The 5,714-nt window shown below is 39.7% G+C and overlaps 2 pseudogenes; both read left to right on the top strand.

The window, feature by feature from the left end:
- The first annotated feature begins 2,005 nt into the window (after window positions 1-2,005).
- Window positions 2,006-2,785, top strand: LOC149146495 (protein NRT1/ PTR FAMILY 5.1 pseudogene; annotated as a pseudogene).
- Window positions 2,786-3,175: 390 nt separating this feature from the next.
- LOC149146496 (gamma-glutamylcyclotransferase 2-3 pseudogene) lies at window positions 3,176-3,766 on the top strand (annotated as a pseudogene).
- Window positions 3,767-5,714: the final 1,948 nt, after the last annotated feature.

Consider the following 5,714-nt stretch of genomic DNA (forward strand, 5'->3'; position numbering starts at 1 on the left):
TTTTTCGGGTCCCAAACTTCCGGATCCGTTTTGAGGCCCTAAATGACATTTTTAGGGAAAACAGAGAGACCAAAAATATCCCAAATCGGCTTGCCCATTTGTTTTAGACCTTCTCTTTGAGATCTTCGAAACAAGGTATTATGATAGCTAAATGGAGGTCATATGCCAATGTTACGACCCTAGGAATTCGATGTACCAATTTACCCAAACGGGGCCCACAGTTTTGGCGCTTCATCTCCTAGGGTTAGGTTTTTGGATGTTTAGGATTTTCCATTGTTTATCAATAATAAATAGGCCTTTGAGCCTCATTGTAACACAGTCCTGAGGCATGTAGCTGCCACATCTCTTCTCAAAGATAAGCTACCATCACTCGAGCTAGTCTTATTTCCATTCTGTTTGTAAGCATATTTCAGTATTTGATATGAATGAAATGAAGTGTTATTTCTACTGCATCTTTGTATTTATGGTTATATTTGTATTTTGTTTCATTCATATATAAATTCGGATCATCCACACCCCTTGTATTTCTTTATTTTGTTTTTCTTTGTTAATGAATTGTAGCTGATGATATTTGGTAGATTTAGTCGAATTGTTCATTTGTTTTTGTGTTTATATTACTAATCATTTACTTGTTCGCTTTATTCGAGTAGATTTTCCAGTAGATTCACAACTCATGTAATGTACTAAAACACAAGGCAAGAATATACTCTACTCTTTAAACAATAGAAACCAATAGATCGATGAAAACAATAATCGACAAGAGGAAGATAATCAAAGACACATAACACAATTGATTCTCTGGGGAAAGCCACTAATCAAAACCCCGACTATCTATTGCATTAATAAAAAATCTGAGTGAATAATACAAATCTTGTTCTCACAAGAAAAATTCCTGCACAAGTATGATCAACTCTCTGCCTCACAAGCCCACACTGATGAACACTTAGCCAATTTATGTTGCCCGCCAAATCCCTATTTCCTTGTGCAATTCCTGTGAGGATCATCCCATATTTAATTGGGAAATCCTTCCTCCATAACTGTGCAATCCAAACTTAGGTCCTTCTCTGATTGCATGCATGACCTGGACAACTCGGATGATTCTACAACTGATAATACACTGTCCCCGCACTCTAGTCTCAACTGGATCTTTCTCTGAACTGACGTGCATGAGTTTCTCATGAGGGAATATGTAGTTATCTGGAGTAGCACTGAGGATGCACCAACGCACCAACTCACTACTAGACCTCTACTAGTTCCACAAATAGTTAGAACTAGTTTAATTGTCTATAACTTAGTGAAACTGAGTTATCTAATTACAACTCATCCTGTACCCCTAAAATTTAGGGAGAACATATACATGACTTGTTATCACTGAAAATGCTGTTGTCAAAATTTTTTAGCATATCTAAAAGGCAGGGTGTTTTCGCAGCGCCTGAATTCTGTTTAGCAGTTTCGCAGCGCTACCTGTTTGCGTGGTTTCGTAGCGTGCTACGAAACTGGGGATTTGTTTGAATTCTCAGAGGAGACCCAAATGACAATTGCTAAAACACAAGAAGACCGAATTCATATGCTGGTATTCTCATCAATATTACCAATTCTGAAGGTAAAATTTATCCTTATTCCATGTAGTAAAAAACCTAAAGGGTGCTACACACCCATGACCATAACAATGGGCAAGTTTCAACTAATTAAGAAGTCATGGCCAGCTATATCTGATATTGATATTGTAAACCCCAGCGAAAATGTAGGAAGGGGCATCTGGGTGTGAAGGGGCACATGGTCCACACCGACAAAAGAAAGTATTAGGAGGAGCGAGCACTTCAAAGTTTTTGGCCTCCATCACTCATAAAAGCTTACAAGCTGATTAGTGCAAGCATTCAGCAATGGCTAGATATGAAAATAACAGAGTTTTAACATGGAGTAGCACGTGAGTCATACACAGAGAAAACTTATAAGCAGGAGTGAACACTGAAGATTCTGTTGAACATCGCTCATCAAAGCAGCAATGGCCGGAGATGAAAACCAAGAGAGTTTTAATATGGAGTCTCAGGGATTAATTGCATTGGATGGCTCTGTCGATCTCAAAGGCAGGCCCGTTCTCAGGTCCAAAACTGGAAGATGGAAGGCTTGTTCCTTCGTCGTTGCCTATGAGGTCTTCGAAAGGATGGCTTATTATGGGATTGCCTCCAACTTGGTGATTTACCTGACAGATAAGTTGCATGAAGATACTGTGAGCTCGTCATCGAATGTCTCTAACTGGTCTGGTACAATCTGGATCACCCCTGTCATCGGCGCCTATATTGCAGATACTCACTGGGGACGCTATTGGACATTCACAGTGTTTTCATTCGTCTATATTGCGGGGATGGTAATTTTGACATTGGCGGTTTCATTGCAATCTCTGAGACCGCCAGAATGCACACCGGGCTCCAACTTCGGTCAGAAAGCTTCCAAGTTCCAGGACCGTGTGGGATTCTCTGTGGGTTATGCTATTCCCACGGTGGGATTGATTATATCTGTCATACTATTCTTAATAGGTACTCCATTTTACAGACACAAAGTTCAGAATGGGAATCCATTCGATCGCATGGCTCAAGTAATTGTTGCAGTAGTTCGTAAATGGAGAGTTAATGTGCCGTCGGATCCCACGGAACTTCATGAGGTTGACCCCAAAGCCTATGTTGCTAAAGGCAGATTCCCCATTGCTCATACTCCGGTTTTGAGGTTTTTGGACAAAGCAGCAACAAAGGATGGTCCAGTGTTAGAAAAAGCAGAGAAGGTTTGATAGATAATGGTACGCGGACATCAGTTTGTGAATTTACAGGTGCTACACTAATACTTTTGGCTACTAGATCGATGGCCGGCCAGTAGAGAAGAAGAGGGTGGGCCCACAATTGAATAGTGGAGATCACCGGATTCATATGGTTGATGCTGCAGAAAACACACCCAGTCCTAAGCGATTAATGCCAAGTGTCAAGTAGCTTTATAAAGAATTTGATTGCCATAAGGCCGCCATGGTTAGTGACACTGGGATAGAGATGTGGCGCAAAAGCTGGAATGATATTGATTGATGTCGTTAAAAGATGAGTGCACTAGTGAATGGCATCCGTGAAAGATTGAATGGCATCCCCTGGAGGCTGTAGAATTGAGGGAGGTTGACGGCAAGGCGGAGAAGATGGTTCTGTCGGTGTTTGGTTACGGTTCCATAATATGGAAGGCGGGTTTCCACTATGACAAACAACGAGTTGGTTTCATCAAAGGCTACAGTCGTCTTTTCCATCAAGGGAGCACAGACCATAGAGGAACCCCTGCCAATCCCGGCAGGACTGTTACACTCGAGCCTCACGATGGCCACATCAGTCGAGGCGTTGCTTACAGGGTTTCTGGACAGGAAGCTGAAGATATTGCTTTATCTTATCTAGAAGTGAGAGAGAAGGAATATGACCAAAAGGCCTACGTTGATTTCTATTTTGAAAAGGATTCAATAGAGCCAGCTATATCTGGAGTCCTTGTGTACATTGCATCAACAGACAAGAATTCGAATTAAAATTACCTGGACCCTGTACCATTGGAAATGATGGCTCATCAAATTGTTGGAGCTGTGAGTCCTTCCAGGCCTAACATTGAATATCTCTTTCAACTAGAGACAGCTCTACTTGAGATAGGTTGCAATGACAGTTACGTGACAGACCTCGCAAATGCAGTTAGGAAAGTATTAACATGCAAAGATGGAGATGCTACTTCAAATGGAGATGCAAAGTACTGAACTTCAGTGTGAACTTCAGCAATTTGTTGTCTTATTCGCGAGATTGGTTTAAAGGATATTTTGCCGAGCCTTTTGAGTTCTATAACATGCGTTGCCTCAATCTAGAATATCTCTGATGTTATTGTGGATCCATTGAGAGATAAAGTTGCTAGTGCCCACATTGCAGCTTTGATTTCTAGGTTCTATGCATAAAAAACAGAGTCCCTGTAGGAATTATATCTTCATCAAATCCTTCATCCAAAAGAAAATCAGTGACAGTAGAGAATTAGGAGCACAAGGCTAAATTTTATACTATCGATGCTTTTGACTCTAAATGGGAGAAATTTCTAGATCCAGGGGAGTTCATTGTGATGGTTTCATTGGTTAAGAAAATTCGGAAACTTTACAACAAAAAGATGCAGCTGATTCTGACAGACAAGCCGAAGTTGATATATGTAGACCCAGTCAAATTGCAAAGGGTGAGATAGTTTGGTTTGATAATCCTAAGGAGCTTAATGTCCAAGTGTTGAATTCTTCCAACTTTAAGATCTGTACTTTGAAAAAGACCACCTCATTTGAAGATTTGAAGACAGCAAGGAATACTCCAGCGACTTTATGTTCCAGTTGGGATTTATGAAGCTTTTTATTGGTTTGATGCTAATCAAGTTGGCTGTGATATGTAATGATAGAAGCAAGCTTCATCTTCTTAAAAATATTTAGGTTCCTAATAGCTGTACAAATGTCTGAAGAGATCATGAATTTAAGCAGAAAACGCTTCAAAGATATATAGGTTCTGTTTTGACATCTACAGCAGTTTCGTAGCGCGCTACGAAACTGCTGTAGAATGCTGTTTTGTGGAAAAACAATGAATTTTGATGATGAGGTCAGTTAATGGTAAAAGAAGGTCTCAAACTCAGGCAGGGAGATCATACATGGGTTTCATAACAACTCAAACAGTGACAGGTGTAGGTCTTGAAGGGAAAATAAAATATTTTGTTTATTTTCATAAAGTTTTCTCAAAGGCAATTTATGACCGAGCTACTAGGGTATTGGTGGGGTTACCAGAATGTTCGGTTGATACACCTGTTGGTCCTTGAAGTATCCAGATCATATAGCATATGGTGATTATGCGTTGTTAATTGAAGGTTCAAAGAACTTGGAGTGTGGTCTTTAAATGATGAAGAGGAATGGAAGACAGGGGACCGTGGATATAGGATGATTAATTTTATCAATTAATAAGCTGTCTTACAGCTAGCATCCGAGACCAGCTTGCTCGGTGAATGCTCCCTTAACATATCTTAGCCATAATGGAAATCATACAGCTGTCCAGCATCCAAGAAAGCATCAAGCCTGCGAGGAGAAAAGAATTAGTGTTTTAGTTTGATTAGGGCTTTATGTAATTACAGCCCAGCATGTTTGTAATTAATGCATTAGTTAGTAGCATGTAGGAGTAGTTAATAGGGTTTTCGAGCTCCCTCTAGAAAGGGAGGAATGTATTCATATAAATAGAAAAAGTTAGAATGTAGAAAGGGTTGGATACTTTATAGAAAAACAGTGTTGTTTTGGGCCATTGTAAGACCTTTTTGACAGTAATAGTAAAACAGAGTTATTCTCTTCTCAAGATTCTCGAAGGATTGTCATGGTCAAATGTAGTGATGATGTGTTATACTTTATGTTATTTTATGGTTTTGTTGTATGCAATCACTCAGAATTCATAATTATATGCTCTGACTTCCTGTGTATACAGCAAGCTATGTGTTGGTGGAATATGTTTGACATGTAATGCTAAGAGCCTTGATTTCCATGAGGTCACTGTGTTTTCCTTGTTTACTTGATATTATAGACTCCATAGCCCAATGAGAGCCAGTTTGATGTGTTTCCAACCAGTTATGCTTTCATAAGTGAATAAAGAGTTAGCCATCTAGTGTTTGAAGTATTTTATCAAGAATTGTGAGAGAGCCCTCTCTGA

Source organism: Pinus tabuliformis, chromosome X (assembly GCF_031772625.1).
Source record: "Pinus tabuliformis cultivar Carrire ecotype Pingquan chromosome X, CPIR1, whole genome shotgun sequence".
In the NCBI taxonomy this organism is placed as follows: Eukaryota; Viridiplantae; Streptophyta; class Pinopsida; order Pinales; family Pinaceae; genus Pinus; species Pinus tabuliformis.